General features: G+C 43.8%; 1 pseudogene; it reads right to left on the bottom strand.

Annotated features, from left to right (window-relative positions):
- Positions 1-10,025: 10,025 nt before the first annotated feature.
- LOC116883866 lies at positions 10,026-12,296 on the bottom strand (annotated as a pseudogene).
- Positions 12,297-12,977: the final 681 nt, after the last annotated feature.

Below are 12,977 nucleotides of genomic sequence, written 5' to 3'. Positions count from 1 at the left end.
GCTCATGACACACTCTTACACTTAGGAACTCTAGCCAAAATTTCAGTACGGTGTCTGAAAGCCACTTTAGGTAATGAAATCACTACTAAAGACCCTCTCAGGCTGGAGAGATGGCTCAGTGGTTAAGAGCACTGACTGCTCTTCCAGAGGTCCTGACTTTAAATCCCAGCACCCACATGGTGGCTCACGACCATCTGTAATGAGATCCGATGCCCTCTTCTAGTGTGTCTGGAGACAGCTACAGTGTACTTATATAGAATAAATAAATACACTTAAAAAAAAAGACTCTCTTACACACAGAGACAAATATACTCTCCCTAAAAATATTGTTCTAAATCAACCACATAGAGCACAACTGTTCAAAGTACAAAAGTTTAAACAGGGACAGAGCAGAACCTGAACTTTGGAGGAGCTGCATAGAGGACATCGTGATTTTTCACTCTGTGCATGAGAAAGGCTGCAGAAGTATCCCAAGTATAGAAGGCAAAATCATCTCTCAACTGTATACGTCTGTAGGAAAAATCTGTAATGCAGAATCTGCAAAGAACAGGATGGCCTCCCCTTGGTACCAGAGAGTGAAAATGTGTTTCCAGGTGGTAATAAGCAGACTAGAGCTGGATGATAGAAGATCTGCATTTGGTGCCTGTGTATGTCCATGTGTCTGAGTGTCCATGTGTCTGTGTCTGTGTGTGTCTGTGTGTCCATGTGTCTGTATCTGTGTGTGTGTGTGTGAGTCTGTGTGTATCTGGGTCTGGATGTGTCTGTGTGTCTGGGTCTGTGTGTGTGTGTGTGTGTGTGTGTGTGTATCTCGGTCTGTATATGTCTGTGTGTGTCTGGGTCTGTGTGTGTGTGTGTGTGTGTGTGTGTGTGTGTGTCCATGTGTCTGGGTCTGTGTGTTTCTGGGTCTGTATATGCCTCTGTGTGTCTAGGTCTGTGTGTGCCTGGGTGTGTTTGCATGTGACTGTGGACTGTGTGTGTCTGAGTGTGTCTGTGTCTGTCTGTGTGTATGTGTATCTGGGTCTGTGTATGTCTATCTGGATGTGTGTGTGTGTGTGTCTGTGTGTATCTGGGTCTGTTTGTGTGTGTATGTGTCTGGGTCTGTGGGGGGGGGTCTGTATGTGTGTGTCTGGGTTTGTGTGTGTGTGTGTGTGTGTGGGTCTGTGTGTGTGTGTGTGTGTGTGTCTGTGTGTGTGTGTGTGTGTGTGTGTGTGTGTGTGTGTGTGTGTGTGTCTGTGTGTGTGTGTGTGTCTGTGTCTGTGTCTGTGTGTATCTGGGTCTATATGTGTCTGTGTGGTTTGTGTGTGTGTGTGTGTGTGTGTCTGTGTGTGTGTGTGTGTGTGCCTGTGTCTGTGTCTGTGTGTATCTTGGTCTATATGTGTCTGTGTGTGTCTGGGTCTGTATGTGTCTGTGTGGTGTGTGTGTGTGTGTGTGTGTGTGTGTATGTCTGTGTGTGGGGAGGGGGTCTGTGTGTGTGTGTGTGTCTGGCTTGTATGTGTTTGTGTGTCTGGGTCTGTGTGTGTGTGTTTATGTGTGTCTGTATGTATGTGTGTCTATATGTGTTGTCTGTTTCTCTGTGTGTGTGTGTCTGGGTCTGTGGAAGGAGTTTCTGTGGGGGAGTCTGGTTCCGGGTGTTACTAGGGCTTTTAAAAGCTCAGTGTTTAGGATAAGGTTCCTTCTTGATTCAGGTCAGGACAGGATTATACAATACCCCACACTTCAAAATGTCCTCCATATTGAAGTTAGATCTTTTCTCATCATAGTGACAGAATACCTGACAGAAGTAACTTCAGGGAGGAAGGCTCTGGTCTGCCTGGAGCTTCAGGTGATGCCCCTATCTTAGCAAAAGAAGGTTCTTCACAGCCTGTTCACATCTTGGCAGATCAGCAGGGGGGGAGGAGCATGGCTTGGTTCAACACTTACACACAATGGCCTACAATCAGGTAAGCCCCTGTTTCAAACTTTCTCTACCTCCTGAAGCATCAGCACCAACCAGGGACCAAGTGTTCAAACACAGGAGCCCAAGGACATTTTGAGTTCAACCCATAAAAGACTTTTCCCCAGTTTGGGCCGTCAAGCACAGCACTGTAGATGATCATGTCTATTGTGAATACAAGGCATGTCTTTAAAATAAGGCACAGCATCAGCTACTCATGAGGTGTCTCTCAGGTGCTCTCACCAATGTCATAAAATGCTCTTCCAAATATGCTAAGGAACAGAAAGGGACAGGAAAGAGTGAAAGGCATGGGCTGCAAACTCAAGAGATGTTCAAAGTTTGGAAGCAGCGATTTTAAAAACCTAAAGGGGGAGGAGGGGATAAACAGAGAGATGCCCACATGCTCAACCGTCCTGGTGTGTTTCTTTTAATATTTAATGTGCATGGCATTCCCTCCCTTAAAAACATAAACCGCCTCCTACTGATGATCCCCAATGACTTAACGTTGATTCTGCTTCTGTAAAACACACTCGTAAATCTCTCCTAATCACACCTGAGGCTCATCACATCGGAGCTGCCAGACACCACCTCCCGTGTATCAGAGGGACTGAGCTCCATGCTGGTAGAATAACAAGCACCCTCAAGTGTGCTCAGGTCTGTGAAACTAACCGATGAACTATTTGCCACTCACTCCATATTGATACAGATCAACTTCTGCCTCGGGTCAGTGACAGGAATATGAAGTCTCTGGCTGTCTATCCTTCCTTCCTTTAGTAATGAAACCTTTCTCCCGGGAGACCTTTGTAATGGGCTTGTTCTAAATACCCCGTCCCTGAGTACTTGAGAAACATAGGTAGTTGTAGATCTGTGTTTAGCTGATACTTATATCCTATTCTCTGGGTAAACTGAGCAGTTCAAAGCAAATTGCACAAGCATTATAGGAATAGCATTTGGAATAAAAAATAAATAAAATAAAATAAATTAATTAAAAATAAAATGCTAATAGTGAATGCCTCTCCTCTGGTTTGCAACAGAACATGGTTTTTCCTATTTTCCCACCCTATGCAAGCATCACAAAACAAACAGCAAAGCAAACTCCAGCCACTGGAAACGGGCACAAACCTCCAGCCATGCAGTGAACCCAGGGACAGCCAAGCTCTTGTCAGGTCCATTCCAGTCTTCCCAATTACCCAGGCCGAAGATCAGACAAACAACATATTTTATTGCTCTAGTTTATATTGTGTTTTTCAGCCTTTAGGACGCACAATCCTTACGAATGAATCAAGTACCCAAGCTTCCTGTGGGCTTCCCAACACTTTCCTTGATGTTGAGGGTCAAATTCAATGCAGTTCTGAGAGTAACAGTCTGTGTCGTGTTTCATACAGTAAAAATCACTTATGCATGTAATTAACTCAATAACTGAGCTCTGTTTGGGGGGTGCTTTTGAAACAGATTTGCATAAAAGTCCAGGATGGCTTCGTCTGTGTAACTGAGGCTCACGTTGAGCCACTGATCCTCCAGCCTTTCCCTCCTAAGTGTTGGATTACAGACATGCCCTGCTAAAGGGTTCTTACTGGGACCCTTTCTTTTTTGTCAAGAAAAAGAAAATCAAGGCTGGAGGGGTGGCTCAGCGGTCAAGAGCACTCACTGGTCTTCCAGAGGTCCTGAGTTCAATTCCCAGCAACCACATGTCTTACAGCCATCTGTAGCAGGATCTGATGCCTGAAGACAGCAACAGTATACTCATATATATATATATATATATTTTTTTTTAAAAAGAAAAATAAAATATGAAAATTTATATACATATACATATATATATCACATAGCCTGTACATGCAAAATATTTTCAATGTTGCTACACATTAAATCTGCCTGTTTATTCTAATCTCACACCCAAGAAACAGATTGTGTATTATGCTCCATTAAAAAAAAAAACTATGTGGTTTCAAGTCATTTTTAAAATGTCTAAACACGATGTGTTTATAAAAGGTTCCTTAACTTACTTCCTTCAGCGTCTGCTATTGGAATTGATAATCATAATAAAATGACTAGCAGCTAGAAGTAAATCTCTGTAAAAACCAAATGTGCTTTTTATTTTCTGAAATAAATAATTTTTTATTTTTTATTTTGTTTGTGTGTGTTACCTGGGTGTGTGTATATATGCACTACATTTCAGCAGGGACCCAAGAAGGCCAGAAGAGGCCTTTGGGCTCACTGCAAATGGGGTAACATGGGTTTGTGAGTGGCCTAACGTGAACGCTGGGGACAGAAACATGGTCTTCTGCAAGAGCAGCAAATGCTCTTAATTGATAAGCCATCTTTCCAGTCCCATGTCCTATTTTATTTTAATTATTATAAACGCACATGGAACATTATGGCCACAATTAAAATATACTGGATCACCATATCAGCAACAAAAGTGACTAGATTCTCAAAGTCTCCCTAATTTATACATCACTGTGCAAGCTGGACTAAACAAATCTCTGCCCAGAAGAAAATCCCTCCTTTACTTTCCTCTGCCTAAAACACACATACACACACACACACACACACACACACACACACACACACACACACACAGTTTCCCCTTTCCACTGGCTGGCTGATTTCCCAAAAGAAATCAGAAGCAATATACAGAATGTAATCTCATACTAGAAAATTACATTTACGAAAACTCTAAGGTTTATTCGGGGTCTCCCATCTTCTGCCTGGCAGGGCCAGTCATTCCTGTGTGAAGTATTCGTGCTGGTACTTTCTTAAATCTATGGGGCCTCTGATTCAAGGGAGCTGCCTTGTGACATCATAAAGGATCATCACATGTGTCATATCAGCTTGCCGGAGAGAATAGAAGAGACCTTCATAAATTCTCCCTTTGCACGAGAAATTCTTGCCACTTCCCTCCTGTAGCTTGCAAAATGGCTTAAGGACACATTGGATTGTTGTGATTCTAGGAGTGCAAAACACATCTGCTAGAGACTGAAACAAGTTTTTCATTCCTGGAGTATGCTGTCAATCATCGGATGCTCTTTACAGACTCTTGTAGTGGAGACAGTATTTTATTTTTTGCCAGATATATTCTCCTTTTTATGTCAGGAGTTTGGGTTTCTTTTCTTTTTCTTTTTTCCTTTGAGTATTATTACCATGTCTTCTACATTCTCCAAAGTAATGATAGTGGTATGAAATATTTCTGCAAGCTTATGTTTCACGTATGTACAAGTTCAAAGTCCCACATTTTAGCCTAAGAACAGAGTCCTGTTTGCAGATAGCTCAGAGCTATGCATGTATTAACACCATGCACCTATCTTACTTGTTACGAATTTGTCCTTAAAATGTAATTATCTAAGAAGCCTGGATTGCACTATACAAGAAATTAAAAATGTGCAAAATAAATGTAAGAAATGTCACAGTATGAAAGCAAAGCCAAAGCCTTTTATTACACTTATACTACTCAGTCTGATTTAGATAACACACTTGTGTCTAAAACCTCAGACCAACAATAATCAGAAGCCATCCCCAGACAAGGAGCATTCCCAAGAGAAAAACCTCTCCGACTTCCCAGAGGATTTGTTTCCAGAACGTTCTCCAATGACCACTTCATTTGTCCCTCTAACATGATGACACTGATGTATGGCCTCTTAAGAAACATAGAGTATCCCCAGGTCTGAGCCTTTTATTTTTGCTAATTTGCATTATTAGGGTTTTACCCTTCCCCAGACACACAAACACTGTTGTGTCTGGTATTATCTCCCACCCGCAGCCTTTCCGTGAGCATCTGAAGAACATCCCAGAACAAGGACTGAACGTAACTCCTATGTGTACAGCTCACCACAATGGCTACCAACCTATGGGCCGCAAAGGAGAAAGCGTCATACGGAAAGAGAGTAAGGGAAACTTGGGAAATAGGTTTTTGTTCTGTAAGGCAAGTTGTACGGAAAGTCGGTTGTCAACCATCTTCCTGTTTTCTCAGATGTCTGCTGCTATCCAGTTTGTAAAGCATAATCCCCTTGCTTTCTTTTCTTCAAAAAAAAAATTGTTTTTCCCACCTCCTTTCATATTTTTCAAAGGATGTTTATGTTTATTATGGTACCTACGTCATCACCAGGGTCTCTCCGCTCCTAGAAAAACCAGTTTAGACCAGCCTGTGCAGACTACTTTCCAGCATCTATGCTTTCACATTAGGAAATCTGTCATAATTCTACCCCTGAACAGTGCGTTTGTCTTCTCCAATACAAAGGGGTCAGTCGCTCTTCTTGTAAGGTTACTGTAAGGAACGGATGTGGCACAGACAGTTACAGACAGTCAATGTATATCAATTATAGTAGATTAACTCCAATATTGGCTCAAATTATTACTACATAGAACACAATGGAGGACCCACTCAACAAAAATTAGGATTTAACACTTAGGAATGCACACATGCACTGCACAACACACACACACACACACACACACACACACACACACACACACACACACACACACCAGCTCTGGAATAGAGATTTAAAAGTGATGAGATTGTGTCAATAAAACAGGGATGCATCTGAAACCCAGTAGATATAAAAAAAAATCATCGTGGCCCATATGCTTGTATCACAGATATTACCTACAAATCTTTCCTAATTACAGAAGAAAGAAATCGCATGACACATCCACAGTGACACTATCTCAAGGCACACTAGAGATGTCACCAATGAGAAAGCCCAGGAATTTCACACTTCTTGACATACCGTAAGTAGATCTGTCCACACATAATGTGTCGACTCACAGAAGTGCATTCACTGAGAATTTAAACATGACAATAGAAATGAAACAAACCAAAATAGGGATCTCTCTACACACGAAATTAGAAAAATCAACCTGAAGTTTTCCAAGTATTATTGTGATGATTGTGATGATGCATGAAATTCCTGAAAAGGGGGGATGATTGCTTCCTCTAGCTTATAGGGGTGTGAAAATGCAGTAATAGGTCATCGGTTTGATCCCAGGCTTCTGAAAACCTGTTACAAATACACGCTGGAGACATCTGAGGACATTTCCATATGTTCAGAGCATCGCATAATGTTATCATAGCTTGTGACGTTCCTTTTCTTTGGTACCTGACTCCTTTTGCTAGACACGGTATTCCCACAGTGCAGTTGGGATCAATAACTCAACCCTTTCTATGGTTGAACCATAGTCTTCTGTGGACAGACTATATTTTATTTACCCATTCATCTTTAGCTAGGATTTGGCTTATGTCAGCACTGCTCTTATGAGTCCAGCGAGACCACATTTCTGCATGGAAATATTTCTCAATTCTCCTAAGTATATGCCAGTGAGCTACTGAGTCACATGACACTATTGTCATTTGCAAACTGTTACTACGAGGAAAATCTGAGGTCTCCTCAGTGCGTGCTGCCACCTGACCTCTTGTTTAGGGTCATGCTAAGAGAATAGAAGTATAGGTCACTGGGTTTGAATTTTTAGCGCTGTGGTAATTAGCAATGGTGAGACTCTTATCTTATGCTATACAGATATCTGTGGAGAAATGTATATTCAGACTCTTTGCCTATTATACTCCTTTTAAATACTATTTTATTAGTTGTTGTTAGTGTACAAAACATGGATTTCTGACATCTTCCATACATATTTATCATTGTACATTGTTCATCTGGCCCAAGACTGTTCATGCTCCCTCTTTTTTGCTGGTCCCATCTTCTCTACAAATCGCCCCACTTCTACTTTCATATGCGTTTCTATTTCTTTTTGTATATCTGCTTTTAATGCTGTTTGATTGCAATTATTTTTATCTTTCAGATTCACTGCCAATATATAGAAATGCTATATGCTGGTTTTGCAAAATAGTTTAGCTCACGTATTTAATTCTAGTACATGTTTAGCAGGTTTTGTAGGACTTTCCACATATGAACTGCTCACCTTTATGTGTCAAATTACCTTTTGACTTATGTCCCTGTGTGGCAGGCACTGTTCTGAGTTCTCTACTAACGTAAACTCCTTTAATCCCCACAATAACCCTAGAGGCAGGGATTATTTTAAACCCCTTTTGCACATGAGAAAACTATCTTGCACTTGTTGGAGAGCAAAGCACAAGCCGTGAAGTTAATTTCTGGTTCGTCTTCCATTAGCTTATGAACTAGCCACCCTTGTCTCTCTATCCTTGGCTCATGGGGCAGAACTTAGGATTAGCAAGGGCCCAGACATTGTCTGTGTTTTTGTTCTTTGTTCATCCACTACTTTCTCACAGTTGGCATGGTTGCTCATAGGCATTGCAGAGCCCATCCTGTTCTGGAACAAACAAGGCGCTGCATAGTTGGAGCAATCTTCTAAGAGCAAGATCCGAAGTGCAGTGTTTCCTTCCAGGCTGTGCAGTCAGCACGTATCTAATGCACATATAGACTATGACACAGAGAAACAAATGTCCAGACATCTCCTGATTACAGTTGTTTAGCTTATGGTTTTATTTTACTTTATTTTATGGTGGTACAAGAGTGGCATGCATTCAGGGGAACCTATATTTCTTTATTCTGTGTGCGTGTGCATGTGTGCGTGTGCGTGTGTGTCTGTGTGTCTATCTGTCTGTCTGTGTGGTGTGTGTATGTGTGTGTGTATGGTGTGTGTATGTGCGTGTGTTGTGTGTGTCTGTCTGTGAGTTGTGGGTGTGGGTGTGTGGGTATGTGTTATGGCTGGTTGTGTGTATGTGTGTGTGCAGTGTGTCTGTTGTGTGTGTGTTGTGTATCTGTCTGTCTGTCTGTCTGTGTGTATGTATGTATGTTGTGGGTGTGTTATGTCTGGGTGTGTGTGTTGTGTGAGTGTTGTGTGTGTTGTGTGTATGTTGTGTTGTGTTGTGTGTTTGTCTGTGTGTTGTGGGTATGTGTGTGTGCATATGTGTATGTGTGTTGTGTGAATGTTCTGTGTGTCTGTCTGTCTGTCTGTGTATTGTGGGTGTGTGGGTGTGTGTTATGGCTGGGTGTGTATGTGTGTTTGTACATGATTCCTCTTCACCTTATATATGCATGCAGGTCTCTCAGCTGAACCCACAGCTCAACAATTCAGCTAGTCTTGCAAACGAGCTTGCCCAGAGAGCTCCTGCTTCTGCCTCCTGAGTTGTAGGGTTGTAGAAATGCTGCCATATGACCAGACTTTATATGGGCACCAGGAACTTGAGCTCAAGTCCTCATGCTTCTGCAGAATGTAATGTGTGTCTGTCTGTGTGTGTGTGTGTGTGTGTGTGTGTATTATAAATGTATATAATACATTAATATATATCCTTTCCTACACTACCATATGCACTAGAATATGTGGGACTGTCATCAAAAACAGCTGAATATTCCTGGGGGTGATGGGAGTGTCAGCATTCACACATGGAATCAATTATTCCCTTCCATATGTATTATGCCCTTGATAATGTAACTGTGGTAGTCAGCTTTGGTAGCAAAGCACCCACAGAGCTGTCCCACCAGACCCACCCCACCTAAACTTTACTATACAGTAAGCTTTGTGTTCCATTATTTTACCTGACTGTATGCTCCATAAGAGGCAAGTAGTGTTAATCATTGTTGATTTAAGATACTATGCATTTATAAAAAACATAATACTTGTTTTCCTACGTGGAAAAGCATATGTGGTCAAATATCAAATTATTGAACCTGAGTCTCACATAGGCATTGAGCCATTTAGACACCTCTGGTAAAGCTCACAGACTTTCTGGTAGTGGTATGTAAGATGGGATTTAAATAATAATATTAATCATCATCATCATCATCATCATCATCATCATCATCATCATCATCATCAGAACATGTACTAATACTACCGAGCCAGTGCATCCAGCCACCTTCCCTGAGGTCAAGTTCTGTGTGGTTCAGATGGATTGATTCTTCCCATCCCAGGCATATTTTATAAATGTTCTGATAGTATCTCTAGTTCTCATTTGGTTCACTTTCTTTTCTTTTCTTTTCTGTTATTTTAAAGGGGCAGTCAAAACACTTTATTGGCAGGTTAAAAAAGTGCAGCATGAGAAAATGAGATTCTCCTCTGGAGGCATCCAGCACACCTTCTGGGATAGGCGGCAGGGCTTAAGAACTGGCTATCAGACAAAGGTGATAGGTGTGCAAGAAGTATTGACCTGCCAGGCCGGACATTTAGCTCCTCATATTCATCCAGGGCTGCCTGGAACTGGGCTGGTGTGAAGACACGTGCTATGCAGCGCTGTTCAGCCTCAGGAAATCAGACACCCCGCCTCCCTGACACCAATTCACGGACGGTGGCAAATATCACATCTGCTGGCCTCTGAGTCCTAGCTGTTTGTCCCTTTTCACCTAGAAGAGAGTCCTTTAACATCTTCGTCAACCTTATGGCCTCATTTCCATCTTCTTTCTCTACAATGTCTACCATGCGAAGGTGAGCCAGGGCAGTGGAAAGTCGGAGAAGGGCCAGCAGAGTCCGGGCAGAAGTATAGATGGCACCTTACTGGCCTGGACCTCTCGCCTCATCTCCACATATGCTACAGTGATGTAGTCAGCCAGAGATTCAGGCACTGTGGCTGCCTCTCATGGGACACAGCCATGTACCGTCTCAGAAGTTTCATGTCCAAAGGTTCAAATCGTGCAGGGGGCTGCCGGCTGTGCTGGTGGACAGATGTGATGTGCTGGGCCAACCGGAGGTCATTGTCTCTCTCCGTCTGGTCTTGAATCAGTCAGAGGAGGTCGAATCTTGAAAACAGAGCAACCGGAAGTTGTATGTTCTGCACTCTGAACTGCAGCAGAGGTTATACCATCCCTAGGCAGGGTTGGCAGCAGCCAGGAGAGAGCATCGGGCATTGAGTGTGGTGAGAATTCCTGCCTTGGCAATGGAGATGGTCTGCTGCTCCACAACCTCATGGTTGGCTGTGCGGTCTGCTTCCACCATCTTGTCATACTCATCAATGCAGCACACGCCCTGGTCAGCCAGCGCCAGGGCACCAACCTCTAACGTCAGTTCCCCACTCACAGAGTCTCTCAACACAGCTGCTGTGAAGCCTACACCAGAGGAGCCCAGCCTGTTGTGTACTGACTTCATGGCACCAGATGGTCAACGTAAGATAGAAGCTGAGATTGGGCCCCACCAGGATCTCCCATAAAGCAAATGTGGATGTTTCCTCCTATCTTCATGCCTTGAGGAGACTGGTCCATGTCACCTACCAGGGGCAGCAACAGCGCCTTTCCTCACATCTTTAGGACCGTAGATCCCCTAAGCAATAAAAGCAGCCTGCTTTTCATAGACATCGTCCTCTGCAATCTGCTTCAGTTGCTCTGTGCCCAGCTCTCCGGCCCCATCACATCACCCTCACTCTCCATCATCTTTACAATCCGGTGGGCTTCCAGGTAAGTTTCTGGGAGTAAACCCTAAACATCTGTTGGAACCCTGCGTACAGGACTGGCAAGAAGATGCCAGTGACGCTGACATGGTCACCAGGCTGGGCTATCCTTGTGTTCTCTCCTTCTAGAACCACTGTGATGCTATGAGGGATGTTTCCCACTTGAACTTGGTCACTATGTTCTTGAATCTTCATTTCCTGGAATTTAATAAATTCGCAGCCAGGAGTCTGGAGGTATAGCCGTCCTGCCTGGGCAGTTGGTTTGACACTCCTGGCTGGGGCACATGATCAGAGGCATGAAGGTAGGAGACTGGATTGGCTGGTAGGTCTCCGCCCCACACTGATCGCAAGTGTATGTGGCTACCACCATCCTGGGCTTGACTTCAGAGACCCAAGTGACAATCTCACCCACAGTTAATAATTTCCCCACAGAATCAGAACGTACTTCCTGGATCACTCAGCACGTACTTCCGGGATCACTCAAGGCTTGCTGCTACTTGGGCTTTGGAAATAACAACTCACTAAGAGAAAGAAACGTTTGTCAACAAGACCCTGGAGAGCAAGTCCCCTGCCCTTTCCCACAGAGATACTTACAATCTACGCAAGAGCTCAGAAGGATACTGGTTTGAGGGGTTCCAGATTGCCCCAGGGACTCTGCGTCACTGCTCCATCCTCAGCAGATGCTCAATGTAAACATCCAGAACATCCCTTATGCACCACCCCCTTCTCCTTGTACTCAGGCAGAAGCTCCTGTACACATCAGCAAGCAGCCTTGAGCTTGAGTAGCACTTGGCATTCTCGCGAGTTGAGTTGACCAACTCAGAGTCGTTGTCTGCTATATCATCTAGGCCCACCCACTTACAATGCCACTTGTTCCGGAAGAGCCAGATGAACCAACTGGGTCCCATCCTTCAACTGCTACTTTCTAAGCTCATCGTCATAATGAAACTCTTGCAGGAATTTCTTAACTTTTTCTTTCTCGATCGAGAAGTCCTTAAGCACCATCGCTGCGGGGGACGGGGACGGGGAGGCAGGATTTGACAGGCTCACTCTGGGGAAGCAGGAAACGAGCGCACAGCTGTAGCCCTCCAACAGAAATTGGCTACGGTTTGCCTTCTGATTTGTACAAATAACATTTCTCGGCCTCGAACAGCCATAGGACAACTTATTGCCCAAATCAAAATGTGCTCACCCACCCACGGGCCCCATCTGTAGGTCTGAGCCTTCCTTTCTGAGCCCCTTTTCCCACAGCTGTCCTTTGTCACCAAAATTAAAGTGAACCACTCTCTCCTTTAGCCCTAATTGCCAATTTGGCACGGCCTAGAGTCACCTGAGAGGAGAGAGCTATGGTCTGCGGGCCAGTAAGGGAGAGATTGTCTTGATTACTAACGGGTGGAGGCGGGATTAGCCTGCTGTGTGGCGCCATTCCGTGGGCAGGTGATCCTGGGATATATGAAAGAGCTCTCTTTGCACGAGCCAAGTCATGAGCTGGCTCATGAGAAGGAGCAAGTTAGCAAACTACGATGTCCATGGGTCTTGCTGTATTTCCTTGTCTGGAAGTGAGGTCCCTTTTAACGCAGTATAGAACAGCAAGCCGCCGGCCCTTGAGCTTGCATCTTAAATTCCTTGACTTCCTTCACTGAGGGACTGTGACCTAGAAGCATAAAGATGACGCCCCTATTCCCC

This window comes from Rattus rattus, chromosome 14 (assembly GCF_011064425.1).
Source record: "Rattus rattus isolate New Zealand chromosome 14, Rrattus_CSIRO_v1, whole genome shotgun sequence".
NCBI classification, from domain to species: Eukaryota; Metazoa; Chordata; class Mammalia; order Rodentia; family Muridae; genus Rattus; species Rattus rattus.
This window is presented reverse-complemented; position numbering and strand designations above follow the sequence as displayed.